This window comes from Mastigoproctus giganteus, chromosome 7 (genome assembly GCF_048544385.1).
Source record: "Mastigoproctus giganteus isolate SK-2022 chromosome 7, ASM4854438v1, whole genome shotgun sequence".
NCBI classification, from domain to species: Eukaryota; Metazoa; Arthropoda; class Arachnida; order Uropygi; family Thelyphonidae; genus Mastigoproctus; species Mastigoproctus giganteus.
This window is the reverse complement of record NC_143581.1, coordinates 117,548,670-117,564,932: the sequence shown is the minus strand read 5'-3', so window position 1 is coordinate 117,564,932 and position 16,263 is coordinate 117,548,670. Positions and strand designations below refer to the sequence as shown.

Genomic DNA, 16,263 nt, shown 5'->3' with positions numbered 1-16,263 from the left:
GTTTGTTATCCAAAGATATTTGGAATCCATTGCTGGGACACCAAAAATGGTTAAACGGCTACAATCTGTAGATGTCCGGATTGAAACAACCACCTCAAAACATTGAGTAGCTACTCAGAGAAACAAATTTTGATGGGCTGCCAGTATCTGTTACTGGGTGTCAACGAGTGTTAGTTGTCTAATGGACCAGGGATTCGCCCCCCCATCTCCGCTTGGTGGGTGTGTGTGTGGGATTTTGTTCACATATAAGGGACAAAGGTTGATGACGTTGTAGAGCGGATATCAACTTTTAAGGGCACAAAAGGTGATATAGTTGTACACGTTGGCACTAATGATATTAAGAGTAGGAGACCAGGGGAATTACTTAACAAGTACAGGTCACTGTTGAAAAAAAGCCATGAAGTAGGGTTGAATTTGAAAGTGTCTGCTATTCTGCCCAGACATGATAGGGGGGAGTATATGATGAGAGCCTTGTCGATCAATTCGGCCCTGGAAAGATTGTGCAAAGCTCAAGGGGTAGAATTTTTTTCAGTCTGGACTGTACTTCTTAACAGGAGAGACTGCTTCTACAGGGATGGGATACACTTAAATAGAAAGGGTGCAAGAATATTTGCTGATGCTATCGAGGCAGTGTTATGTGGGTCGGAAAACTGCTAGCTTGGGGGGAGACAAAGACTAATAGATTAACAGTAGCCACTGGCAGAGGTGAAAGAGATTCTTGCACTGCTTCTATTGGAATGAGCAGAAGCCTGAAAAACAAGATGCAGGATATTTCAGAGACTGCTGGAAGGCATTGCGGTACAAGTAAACACATGGGTTGTGTTAGGGTAGCTAAGAATAGAAACAGGTGCATGTATACTTGCGTGTACACCAATGCTAGGAGTTTAGTAAATAAATTTGATGAATTTGAGGTATTGCTCAAAACATCAAAGGCAAATATTGTTGGGATATCAGAGACGTGGTGTCACACAGATATAAGGAATGCAGAACTGGAATTTGGGGAATACAACATCTACAGAAAGGATAGACAGGATAGGAAGGGAGGAGGGGTTATGCTATTAGTTAAAAAACACATAAAATCCAAGGAAGTGAAGCCAGTCTACATCAATGGACAGGGCAGTGTCGAGTCAGTTTGGTGTGACATAAGCATAGGTAAATCAAAATTGAGAGTAGGTGTGTGCTATAGGCCTAATGACTCTGATGAGTATAATAAGATACTGTACAGGGAAATAAAATGGGCCAGTAAATCAGAGTCTTATAATGGGGGATTTTAATTTCCCAGATATCGACTGGAATTTGGGGGCTGGTCACTCACACACTAGCAAGGCTTTTGTGGATTTATTGGATGATTGTTTCCTACATCAGCATGTTCGGGAGGCAACTAGAGGGAGGAATACTCTTGATTTGATTATCAGCAGTGATTCTTCATGCATTAAGAATCTGCAGATAAATGAACCACTAGGTGGCAGTGATCACAGTGTGCTGAAGTGGGATTTACTCAAAGAGGTAACTACCATTTGGGGTAAAGGGAAGGGTTATTGCTTCCGTAAAGGCGACTACAATGGACTGAGACAGTATTTAAATTCTATACAGTGGGACCAACTGATGATGTTACCAACAGCAAATTCAAAATTTGAAGCATTCATGGAACTAATCTTGGAAGCTACCAGGCTTTACATATCAACCAAGAAATATTGTTCAAGGTTCAGGCCTAAATGGTTGTCAGATGAACTAATGAGACATATGGCAGAGAAGAAAAATGCATGGGATACATACAAATTAATGGGTGACATGGAAGCCAATGATAGATATAAGTTGGTCTGTAACCAAGTCACAAAGGAGATTAGGCAGGCAAAGGCAGATTATGAGAAATCCTTGGCAAAAGATGCAAAGAAAAACAGAAAAGGGTTCTTTACCTATTTAAACTCAAGAAGGAAAGGGATGAATCAGATTGGTGCACTGGATGTTGATGGTTCAACAGTTGAGGATACTGCTCAGGTGGCTAACAATCTAAACAAGTATTTTGCATCTACATTCACACATGAGGAGTAATTCAGGAAGGGGAATGTCGTAGGTGAAGTAAAAATTGGCAGTGAGCTAGATGATTTTCTAATAAATGAGAGGAAAGTGGAGGAGAAATTATTGAGGATAAACATAAAAAAGGCACCCGGGGTGGATGGGATCTATCCAGTTATATTAAAGGAGGCAGCAAAGGAAGTAAGCAAACCCCTAGCCATAATTACGAGAGCTTCTTTGGACTCAGGGGAGGTAACCATAGACTGGAGATGTGCAAATGTAACCCCAATTCACAAAGGAGGATCAAAGGCTGACACAAGTAATTATAGACCTGTTAGTTTAACTTCGGTTCCAGGAAAATTAATGGAGGCACTGGTTAAAGAAGCACTGCAGGATCATTTAGACAAGAATTCAGTTATAGCTCAGACACAGCATGGTTTTGTTAAGGGCAGGTCTTGTCTGACCAATTTGATTGGATACTATGATGCAGTCACAAAAGAACTGGATGCAGGGAATAACTTTGATATTATATATTTGGATCTTAGAAAGGCTGTTGATACTGTTGCGCATGGAAGACTGCTGCACAAATTTGGGCAGTGTGGCATTGGAGGCATATTGCTGCTATGGATAAAGGGATTGTTGAGTGGCAGAAGACAGAGAGTGGTAATCAATGGACACTGCTCAACGTGGACTAATGTTATTAGTGGAGTTCCTCGGGGTTCAGTGTTGGGTCCATTGTTGTTTTCTGTATTTATAAATGATATTGATGATGGTATATCAAGCTTAATGTCCAAGTTTGCAGACAATACAAAGGTTGGCAGGGTTGTTATGGACACTACTGATGCTATGCTGCTGCAACAGGATCTGGAAAGGTTGAGCAGATGGGCTGAGAGGTGGCAAATGAAGTTTAACATTGACAAATGTAAAGTACTACATATGGGAAACAGTAACCCCAGATCAACGGATCAACTCTGTGGTACTACGCTGACAGTGGTAGAGAATGAAAAGGACCTGGGGGTAATTGTGCAGGCAGATATGAAGTTCTCTGAGCAGTGCAGACGAGCTGCAAGAGTAGCTCATGGTGTCTTGTCAATGAAATACAGGAATTTTTCTAGCAGGGATAGGGATGTGATTATTCCCTTGTATAAGGCATTGGTCAGGCCACACCTTGAGTACTGTATACAGGTCTGGAGGCCTCATTTCAAGAAGGATGTAGAGCTGCTGGAACGAGTACAGAGAAGGGCAACAAGATTAGTGAATGGAACAAAGGGTTGCTCTTACGAAGAAAGGCTTAATTTTGCAAATTACAGAGTCTGGAGACTAGGCATCGGCGAGGTGTATAAGGCTTTGAATGGCTTGGGCATGCTCAATGCCGATGGGATTCTTCCTCTTGCTCAGAATAATCACCTGAGAGGGCATAAATTTAAATTGAGGAAGGACGGATGTCGGATAGATGTGCTGAAATTTGCCTTTAGCCAGCGGGCAGTTGGTTTGCGGAATAGACTTCCATCACTTGTTGTTGAAGTTGATAGCCTAAACAAATTTAAGGCTCAGCTGGACAGGTATTTCGAACGAACGGAGGGGTGAAATGGGAATAGTGGTTGTTTTTTTTTTTTTTTTTGGCTGATGCTGAATAAGCTTGCTTTCTTGCATCATATGCCTGTACTAATGCGAATGCTAATAGGACAGTAGACCCAGGCTGGTTTCCTCTTGCCTGGGGGACAAGCACAGGCGGCAACTGCCCAGGTTTGCTGCTCCCTCGTGGCAAAATGGCCTAGAGTTTCTACACCAACACAGAGAACAAAGGTGGAGATGGGCTACTGCCTTGGAGCCACCATGATATATGTGTTCACACACACACACACACACGCGCACGCGCACACACTCTCTCTCTCTGTCACTTCCCACATTATGCTGAATTCATCCAATGGTGTCATCAGAGTTGGACCTAATTACAGTGTCTGAAGAAGAATTCCTTCAAGAGCTGAGCAATCAAAAAGTAATCAGCACCAAACGTATAATGACTAAAAAAGATGGCAGTCTTGTCCCGACACACGATCCATAATGTGAACTTTCAGCATCCCAGAATTGCCATCCTCAGTAAAACCTGGCAATTTCAACTGCAGAATTTGGCCTTATATTCCTAATCCCATTCATTGTTTTAAATGCCAGAAATATGGACACTCCCAGCAGGCATGTAGAGGTGATGTCATATGTCCTATTTGTGGTTCCAAGGAGCATACGCAATCGGATTGTTCAGCCTCAACTCCCGTTTGCTCTAACCGTAAAGAAAGTCATACAGGCTTATCTAAATCATGTGAAATATGGAAAACAGGGAAGAAAATACAGAAATATAAAATAGAACATAAAGTCACATACCATGGGGCAAGCAGGCAAATTATGTCAACCATTCCCAGTCGTTCTTATGCATCTCACACTCAAAGCTCTCATTTAATAGCAGCTCAAAAAGATGTAACAATACCACCCAGGATATCTCTAGCAAACTGAGTTAAAAGTACACTATCAAACTCTGGAAAAGACATACCTCAAACTAAAACCAGCGAAGCAACCAACACTCCAATCAGCATCCCAACTGACATTCTGATAGTCCTGCATGACAAAGAAAAACTGAAAACTAAAGACAGCAAGAAGACTGAATTATCCCCCAATAAAATGGAAATAGATGTACATTGTTTTTGAGGAACCCATACTTAGAACTTAACGCAAATGGCACCATGAATACTGGATGCCCTACCTTCCCAAAAAAAAAAAAGACCAGAAAAATGCTCCTCGAATAAAAAAACAGTCAGATAAATCATCCCGAGCTAAACCAAAATGATGCACAACATTTTACAATGGAACTGTAGAGACGTTCGATGCAACACAGATGATATTAAAGACCTAATTAACCAATATTCTCCAGTTCCATTTGCCTTCAGGAAACTTACCTAACCTTGCAAATATCTCCTTCGATAAAGAACTATTGCCTTTATTGAATTAATCATAATACTGTCCATGGTATTGTAGTAATCCTGATAAATTCAGACATCCCAACTAAACTAATCCCGTTTCAGACTGAATTACAAGATGTTACTGTGCGGATAACTCTTCATATGTCAATAACACTTTTGTCAAACTACTTATTACCAAACCGTAATTATTCTTTGAAAGATCTTGAAGATCTCTTCATGCCGATACCTCCACCTCTCTGTATACTAGGAGATTTTAATGGGCACCACCCCCTATGGGGTGATCCTTAACTAGATAGACATGGTCAACTCATTGAATGTTTTTTAGAGGCACAAAATCTCACAATACTCAATAATGGTGCACACACTCACGTACAGTTTCCATATGGATACACCTCTGCAGTAGATCTCTCAATTTGTTCTCTAGTGCTGGTCCCAACCATAGAGTGGTACATTATAAATGATCTCATGGGCTCTGACCATTTTCCAATCATATGCAACTTTCTATTAGCAAAGATAATTTTTTCAAGGACCTTGCTGAGGCAGCTTGAAAAAACATTTTCTAAATATATATAATTATATACAAATTGAAGAGGCGCCTCCGTAGCCAGGTGGGAAGGAGCAGCAGTGCATAGCACACACTTCTTGATTAGACCGGGGTTCGAGCCCGTCACCACCAAATACGGAGGATGCGGAAAGGTCAGGGAATGACCACCGCATATCCCGGAGCAATATGGCCTTAGTTGCTAGTGCTCCCAAAAACCAAATAACAAACAAACAACAAACAAATTGAAGAGCAAAAAATCTGCCTCCAGCATATTAATAATGTGACAGCTTACATCACATCACATCTCTTAATAGTGGCCAAAGACACAATACCATTATCAAATCCTCTGGGCAAAAAGCATTATAATTACTAGTGGAATGAAGAAAGCAAAAAATAAAGCCTGGAATTTTATTTTGACAACATCCAACCACAACCAAACTCGTTAATTATAAGAAGTTCAGGGCAAAAGCACATTTCATATAAAGGCAAGCCAAGAAAGAATCCTGGACATGCCTTGCATCGACAATTAACAGAAATACTGACACCAAAATAATGTGTAAAAAAAAATTAGAAAGCTTTACTATACTTTCTCCAATCCGTTCCTCGAACGGGTAAGATCTATCGAGTCCCTCAGATATTGCTAATGCTTTGGGAAATAATTTTGCTGAAATCTCAGCAGCATCAGCCTATACAGCATCATTCCAACGAATTAAAAACACTACAGAAAAGCATGCTATTAACTTTCAAACTGCCCGCCTCTTCCATATAACCAACCTCTTCAATATTCTGAACTTCTGCATGTCAATCAAACAGCCCATAATAGTGCTGCCTAGCCAGATGAGATTTATTATGTAATGCTACATGATCTTGATGACAAAGTTTTGGCCTGCTCTTGGTTTTCGAATGTAGATGCAAAACACTCATTCAGTTTGTTTGCTATCTGAGCAGGTTCATCAACAGTCAAACCATCGATATGAAGTAGACCAATCTGATTCTTCCTCTTTCTTTTAGAGTTTATATAAGTAAAGAAATCCATGCTCTTTTTCTTAGCATCCTTTTCCTAATCTTCTTTGTTACTTGATTACAGACTATCTTATATCTGCCGTAGGTTTCTATGTCGCCTGATAATTTATATGCATCCCAAGCATTTTTCTCTGTCACAAGTCTCATTAGTTCATTTGACTACCATTAAGGCCTAGTCCTTGAAGAATATTTCTTAATAGATATGAAACGTCTAGTAGTTTCCATGTTTAATTCCTTGAATGCTTTCCACTTAGAATTTGCTGTTGGTAACATAAGTTGGTCCCACTGTACAAAATTTAAAAACTGTCTGAGACCACTGTAGTCACTTTTATGGAAGCAAAAACCCTTTCCTTTACCCCTGATAGTAAGTATATCTTTAAGTAAATCTCACATCAGTACACTGTGATCTCTGCCACTTATTGGTGCCTTTATCTGCAAATTCTTAAAACATGAATGAACACTAACATCCCCATCGCAGTCACAAATGACATCAGATTTCTAGGATTAACCCTTGACAACAAGTTAAATATCCTAGATCATAAAAATATATGTACTTCCTGTCTGAAAAAAGTTAAACATACTCAGAACTTTATCCGCCCTAACATGAGGTGTAGATCATTCCTCCTTACTTTGTTATAGAGGGCGTTAAACAGATCCCATCTTGATTATGGTGCTCCTGTCTGTGATTCTACCAGAACAAGTGCATTATGCTGGCTTGACTCCGTTCAACACAGTGCTTTGAGGATTGCACTTGGTGCTTTCAAAATGTCGCCCACACATAATCTCTACATTGATGCTCACGAGCTCCCACTAACTTTACATAGGGGAAAAAACTGCTACTAAAGTATGCTGTTAAGATACGAAGTTGTGCCTTGCATCCCATTCAGTCATACCTTTTCAATCCACCTTTAGAAAACCTCTACAGAAATAAACCTGGCATAGTAAAGCCAGCTGGCCTTTGCCGCCTTGAACTGTTGCAGGTTTGGAAGGTTTCCATCCACTCTGTACAACAGATAGCATCTTACTCTCAACCACCATGTGCTCTTTCTTCTGTACCGATCTGTGACACTTACATCTGCCAATATGGAAAGAATATTTTAAAAGCATCAAACGTCAGACAACTTTATGCAGCTCACACTCAAAGATATATTGATTTTTCTCTAATTTATGCAGATGGGTCTAAATCTAATGCAAGCATTGGAGTAGCAGCAGTTTTCAAATATCATTATCTCAGCAACCCCTTATGTCTTAATTCAGTATCTTCTCAACTGAATTATATGCAGTCAAACTAGCTTTGGAAAATCTGTGTTCTGACTGTTCTTTAAAATCTGTTATTTACACTAATTCCCTCAATCCAATCATGGCACCATCTAATTCCTCAGATATAGTTCACCCTTTTCTAGATGAAATTAGAAGCTTATTGTTAGAAATTGAAAAACACCATCAGCTGGTCACCTTCTCTTGGATTCCAGCACATTCTGGTAATTTAGGAAATGAAACTGGCTGAGAAAGCTGCAAAAAATCCACCCACCTTAGATTTTACCAATATCCCTGTTCCAATCAGACTATGCACTTACCAATCATGCTGCATGCCTATGGACAGCACTCGGGCAGTCATAATAAACTCTTTCAATTTAAACAGGATCTGAAAATTTGGCACTCCAGTGTCCATACATTAAGACGAGAAGAAATAGTCCTTTCAAGAGCAAGAATAGGTTATACCCATCTGTCCCACCGTCATTTACTCACGGGAGATGATCCACCCCTGTGTCCACATTATTCTGTGAATCTGACTGTGAAACACATTCTCATTGAATGCCCATACTATAAACAAGACAGAAATTCAACCTTACTATCATCGATTAACCATCGGAAACCAATAAATCTAGAGAATCTGATTTGTGACAAAGCAAATCTTTCAGTTTTTTAATTTACTCAAGAAAACTGGAGTTTTTAATCTTTTTTGATTACAGATTTTTCTGACTGTGCGAGAATATCTGATTTCTTTATATAATAAATGAATTGGCACATTATTGCCAAAGCAGCTTATGCACCATTAAACCACCTGAACAACAACAATAACAACCTATTTGTCTGTATATCATCAGGTGGTTATAAAATTAGCTTCCCTATTCAGAACTTTAACCGTTTTGACCGCAGTGTCAAAGCAGTTAGAGTTGCCGCTGTAAAAATCAGTGGGTATGTCATTTAGGGTTTTGGGAAGCAATTTGTAGAAGAGGGGGGGGGATTCAAATTTCAGCCACCAGGGGAAAAACGTTGATGCACATATGTAAGAGTTGTCATTTATTTCAAGACACACTGTTTACGGAAATGACATGTTAGATAAAAGCAGAAAGGCCAATGTAACCATCAATAACCATTATGACTCTTACAAAAAAAAGGAACATGCTCTTTTTTACCAGAATAATAACACTATTGCAGCACTGCGTGAATATCGGAAACTTAAAGGTGTGCACAAAGGACTTTTCACATTATCAATGGGGCTTCGAAAACAAATAAAGAATTTTGAAGTGACCGGGGAGTTAGGCATAATTCCAGCAGGCGACGACCATGTATCAGAACAGAGGTAGTGGATGAAGTGGCAGTTGCAATGGCCTCCAGGTCAGAATGCAAAACACTACCAGTCAGTAGTGCCAGCCAGAGGTGTGTCAAGAGACTTGAACCTTTCTTGATCTACTGTACGTAAAGTGCTTCGAACAATTTTACACCGGTTCCCCTACAAGATTCACGTAGTACAAGAACAAAAGTCTTTTGATCAGCAACAACAAACAGACTTTGCTCTACGATTTCTGGCTTGTATGGAACTTGACGATATATTGGCTCGAATGATCTTGTGGTCTGATGAGTCACGTTTCACTCTTCCTTGGGCTTTAAATGCACAAAACTGCTGAATATGGGGAACTTCTCGTCCAACTCTTCTGCATGACACTGCAACGGCATACGTCACAGCATGGTGTGGATTCATAGTCGGCCCATTTTTCTTTGAAGAGTCTACACCTCATGGCCCCATAAGGTCTACATAACAGTGAATACATTCCAGTATTATGCACACTTTCTACTAACTCTGCTCCTCTAACAGCTTGGCAGTTTGACAAAGCTAACTGGATGAAATATCAAAAGCTGATACATTTAGATAATCAGACCATTGAGACTTTCGCCACTGACTCTGCGATAAATTATATCACTCAGAAAATAATGGCAGCTGCGGAAATGACCATCCATAAATCATCTATTACAAACCTGCTTGCACCTAAAAATATGGTGTGAACGAAGCCTGTAGGAATGCCAAAAATGAGAGGAATAAATACTTGAATTTATTTCCCAAACACCGAACCAAAACTGATCTGATACAGTTTAAGAGAGCAAGAGCTAAAGCTTGTTATATACAACATATATAAGCAAAAAAGAGACATGGTCCCGATATGCTTCCACTAAACAGAACCACACACACACACACACACACCAAAACAGTTTGGAATAAATTGAGAAGAATGGGAAATGCCCTCTTATAACCACTCCGATGCTACTTCTAAAAGGGAAAGAAATCTGTAATCCTCTTAAACCGTAACAGGCTGTAACCACATATGAACCAACCTTTAAGTCACATAAAGTATAGGCAGAAAAATATAATCTGATTTCAATATTACATGCCAGTTTCCCTATAATATTCCCCTTACCATAACCAAGTTATGCAGTTCACTCTTACTCAGTCAAAGAATAGTACTGCTGACCCTGATGGAATCTGTTACGTCATTAGGGTGAAGAGTCCCAGTCTGCTCTTCTAAAACTATATAATAGAATCTTTCATAAGATTTACTACCCTACTAGCTACTGCATTCCATTGTATTACCTTTCCCAAAACCAGGGTAGGACCATTCTGGTCCAACAAATTATCCACCTATTGCTTTAACTAGTTGCTTAGGAAAAACATTAGAAAAAATAATTAATGCCAGATTGACGTGGTTCCTAGAGACGAAAAATATCCTAAGTCGAAATCCATATAGCTTTCGAAGAAGTAGATTGACCTTGTGGTCAAATATGAAAGAAACTTTGAAATGCTTTTCTCAGGAATGATCACTTAGTGATGATATGTCTTGACATTGAAAAAGCTTTCAACACAACCTGGTGATATGGGATGCTTCAAGATCTCAATGAATCCAGTCTTCGAGGTCATCTTACGAAATTTATCCAAAACTTTTTGATCAATAAATCCTTTGAGGTACGTTTCCTCTCTGCTCTCTCCAAAACATTTGTGCAAGGAGTCCCACAAGGTTCTGTGCTTAGTTCCACGCTTTTCTCCATCGGGATTAATTCACCACATTCATTCCTTACACGGTCAAAACACTGTACGCTGACAATCTCGCAGTTTCGTGCCACTCTCAAAAAAATATGCATGTAATTGAAAGACAGCTTCAAGACACAATTTAACAAGCTTGCTCAGTGGCCATAAAATAGTGGTTATCGACTCTCCAAGCAAAAAACAACTGCACTTCGTTTTTACCATAAACAGAATTTATGTACTGATGCAGATTTACAACTCAACTCTCACCCAATTACTTTTCAACAATGTATTTCAATATAGTATTACATAGTATTTCTTGCACCAATTTTAGATAAAAAAAATTAAAGTTTTCTGGAGAATATTAAAGCATATCTATACAATTTGCCTAAGGAAGCTGTACAGATTGGAACATCTATACTGTTCACTAATTTTTTCTAGACTATACTAAATATGGATAACATAATTCCAGATGAAGGCATGGCTACACTATCATGACAAACATGCTTGGCAAACATTGATAAACATTTCCAACTATGATAAAATAATACACTTCAAAATTTCAATATTAAGCATATTCATGTGACTCACTCCTTTCAATTCTCTAGTTACACTCAAATTTACACCGATGGCTCCAAGGAAGACAGTAAAGTTGGTGCAGCTGCAGTACTACCAAATTTAACAATATCTTGTCAGATTCTAATAGAATGCAGCATTCACACCGAAGAACTGTATGTAATCCTGACGGCAGTAGAGAATGTAAAATTGTCTTCATATCCTGAAACTTAGTAAAATAATAAGAGGAGTTTACCTCAGGTAAACTCCTTATTATTTTACTAATATTATTATCAACGTAGAACATATTGAATAGTACAGCTCTGATTCATACTATCTAATTAATTTTTAAACTCTTATTGACTATTTCATTTACTTCCTGTCTCTCCAGCAGTAAACAATCGATACACACAACTATGGGATATTTTTTGAATGGCTTGGTACAAAATTACATTAAATCTACACTAAGGTACTCGGCCCAAAGTTACCATATTTCTTTTCTAAAATATTGTCTTCAAAACAACATCGTTCCGAAGTTTGCCAGGGTGAATTTAAATCAAAAAATTTCAGGCATAAAACAACTAACACTGGCGACATCACGTAATATTGTTAAGCTGGCCTTAAAATCTTGATATTCGAATAAACAAAAATACCTTTCTCAGGTTAGGAAGCTTCGCGATAAATTAAAAAATTACCTACATCCGAACGATTGGTCTATATTGAAGACCTCATAGATTTGCGACGGGAAGCACAGGCCTCAGAAATAAAAAACAGACACGTTAATAAGTTGCAAACATTATCGGATAGGTCAAGACATGTTCATGCGAATTCTAACACATTGTCGCGGGCTTGCGACCAAGTTCATACCAGTTGGGTGACATCCCCCCCCGCAGACACACAACGTGTTACCACAGAATGTCAGCTAGTTCACGAACACCCCCCTCACAGCAATTATCCAACGAACCGACATATAAACAGGTTACAAATCTTTCCTCGTGTACACTATCACAGGACCAGATTTCGCTTTTATCCAAAGGACTAAATTATAATTTACCACCTCGAAAACTGCCTAAAAAACAATGCGTAATTGATATTGAATTTGGACTTCGTAATGTTCCACAAAAAGATGTATTTATTCAACAAGTTAACCAAGTAGTGAATAACATAAAAGAAACGCGACTTCCTAAATTGAATACACATGACAGTTCAGCTTTACGAGAACTTCGGGGAAATAAGGACATTATTATACAGAGGGCAGATAAAGGAGATACAGTGGTAATACTAGATAAACATGATTATATTAATAAGTTAGATTCAGTTGTGTCAGATACCTCCACTTATCGTGAAGTAGACCCGGCACTGTTTACCAATTTGGTCAATCAATACAATAAAACGTTAACCACTTATCGAAAAAATGACTACATTACTATGGTTCAGTTAAAGGAATTGAAGTCCAGAACATACAATATTTCTGCACTTTTCGGTCAGGTAAAATTACACAAGACTGGGTTTCCTATTCAACCTATTGTTTCCTACAGGAACTCGGCATTTTCATCCTTAGCCACACATGTATACAGGGTGTTTCAGTTAAACGTTTCAGAACTTCTAAGAGGGGTAGGGTACATCCTGACAACTCGAAATCATATAGCAATGTGGGGTCGGAAATGCTTTCCTGAAGCGGTGTTGTACACAGAAGCACCATAAAGAAAAGAGACCGTAAGTGAGAAATCGTTTTAATAATACATGAAAAGAAGCAAAAGGTACATGGATTAAAGTAAGTGTTCGAAGTTTCTTCCACGGGCTACAATGCACGCCTCACATCTCCGACGCATGGACATCCGAACATTCTGGAATACTCCAGGCGAATTTCGAATTTCTTCGGCAGCTACTGCGATTCTTGCAACCAGCTCCTTAGCATTGTCAACAGGGGTGTCATAAACTGGCGATTTCATATGACCCCAGAAATAAAAATCAAGACATGATAGGTCGGGTGACCGAGCAGGCCAACGCACGGGACCACCACGTCCGATCCACTGTTGACCAAATGTGACATCCAGGTAGTTACGAACATCTCCGCTATAATGGGCAGGGGCTCCATCGTGTTGGAACCACATTGTCTGTTGCGTCGATGCAGAAATCTGTTCATCTCTCAAAAGTTGTGGCAATACTTGCTGCAGAAAGATCAAGTAGATAGGTCCGGTTAGACCTATCTACTTGATAATCCATGTACCTACGGTAATCCATGTACCTTTTGCTTCTTTTCATGTATTATTAAAACGATTTCTCACTTACGGTCTCTTTTCTTTATGGTGCTTCTGTGTACAACACCGCTTCAGGAAAGCATTTCCGACCCCACGTTGCTATATGATTTCGAGTTGTCAGGATGTACCCTACCCCTCTTAGAAGTTCTGAAACGTTTAACTGAAACACCCTGTATAACATTATAAAACCCTTTAGACAGGTAATACAATATGGGATTAAGAACTACAATACATTATTTAATAAGCTTAAAGACTGTAGACTCGGCGACAATGACAATTTATTCTCACTAGATGTTACCTCATTATATACGAATGTAAACGTTGAATACACATTAGATATTATTTCGGATATGTTAAATAAAAACTCGACACCGATTAATTATACGAAGCTACCTATTAAAGAAATTTTTCACTTAATTAAACTTAGTTGAGGCTAACTACATCACCTTTCGAGACAAGGTATACAAACAAATTTTTGGATTACCAATGGGTTTGAGCCTGAGTGGCTTAATGTCAGAGATCTATCTCAACGATTGAGCAGGTACATTTGACACCTTTTCGAACCAGTATCACATACTATGGGAGGTATTTAGATGATGTTCTAGTTATTACTGATAGTAATACTATCCAAGACATTTTACATTCGTTTAATAATATTCATTCTAGACTCAAATTTACATTGGAAAGGGAGGATACGGATACTAAGTCATTAAACTTTCCAAATTTCACGCTTACCCGGGACTCGAATAAAATACAATTTAGCATCTATCGAAAACCTACAAACACCGGTATGCTTCTACATTATAATAGCTATCACCCGTTCACCTACAAAAGATCAATTATCTTTAATCAATTTCTTAATGCCTATAAATATTCAACGACGGAATCTGCTTTAGACTCAGAAATACAAATATTAACTAGCAGATTCTTAAACAGGGGTTATTCCATTACCACAGTAAACCGAATTAGGGTACAAGCTAAGGATAGGATACAAAATAGTACACCAATCAACAATAGTAATATCAAAAAATACTTTATTTCTGTCCCATATGTTGAACAGTGGCACAAACAGCTTAACAGATTCTTTAAAGATACCGAATTTAAAATTGTAGCTAGGCCAATACGGAAGTTACACACTATACTGAACAATCGCTCGGTTCTTTCAACGTTCGCAACACAAATTAATGATCTGGTATACATTTCTTGCGGTGATTGCGACTCGTCTTATCAGGGTTCGACCCGATTTTCTCTTAATATTCGTGTAAATACATGAAGCCTCAGTTCGTGCTTCTCGTTCAGCAGTTCATGCCATTAACGAAAAACATACTTCTTTATTTAACGAGGCCAAAATACTTGATGTTCAGCGTAATTATACGCGACTATTAATTGCAGAAACTGCTGAAATTAAATTACACGAGAATTCTGTTAATGTTCGGCGGCCATATTTGATCTCCGATGCGTGGACCTTTACGCGCATGCGCCATGACAAATAATCTCTATTTAAGTATCAGGTTTAACCCGATTCAGTAATTTTCATTGCTGTGATCACGACATACGGTCGAAATGCGTTGTCAGCTTCAGGAAGGAAAATCGTTTTGAATATTTTCGTTAGATTCTTTTAATTGCATTAAATTGATTTTTAATTGTTTTAAATTGATTTGAATTGTGTTAAATTGATTATTTAATTATTTATATTTTACTCTAATGTACCGGTAAGTTGTCGATTTTTTTTCGTTTTTTCCGTTTTAATTTCTGGAGGGTATCATACGGAAGTGTTCTACGCACTATAATGAGGTAAACTCTTATTATTTTACTAATATTATTATCAACGTAAAACATATTGAGTAGTACAGCTCTGATTCATAATATCCTGAAACTATAATCTATACAGATTCCCTAAGCATTGTATCTGCTCTTCAGTGGAAACTTGCTTTTAGTCACTGTTATTTACAAAAATTCAAATTAATTTAATGCAGCTTCTTAATAGCAGGCAAAAAATAATCTTCTGTTGTATACATGCACGTGCTGAAATTGGTGGAAACGAAGCAGCAGATTTTTCTGCCAAGAATTCGAATCACATAACATCAAACCTCCAAATACTTTACACTGATTACAATGATGTTATACAATGTACATTGAAAAAAATGGCTATCCATTTGGCAGGACAACAAAAGCAATAAACTGTGTTCCAGCTTAAAAACGATCACAAGCAGTGGCCATCAAGCCTAAGAAGGAATAGGAATGAATCATTTGTACTTTCTAGATTGCAGATTGGGCATATCCACCTAACTCATAGTTACATAGGACCAACTGTCAAACTCAACTCACTGTAAAGCACCTTATCATTGAATGCCTGTTATGCTTGAGAGAACGTCAAATAGCTTTCTCTTCACATCTATGTTCCTCTAATGAACTTACTTTACAGCAAATTCTCAGAGACCAACCAGATATAAATAATTGTTTTTACTTTCCCAAAAACAATAAACAAATACCATCTGATTTGAACCTGTCTCTTTACCAAACCTGTACTAACTAATATTGTAATAGGTATATTATGGCCTTAGTAGCCCTTGCACCAATAAATCAAACAAA

At 38.4% G+C, this 16,263-nt stretch overlaps 1 protein-coding gene across 1 annotated transcript in view; it reads left to right on the top strand.

The window, feature by feature from the left end:
- The window catches only part of Su(z)12 (Polycomb protein Su(z)12), a 953,568-nt gene that overhangs the window by 555,258 nt on the left and 382,047 nt on the right, over positions 1-16,263 (top strand). The window lies entirely within an intron of this gene.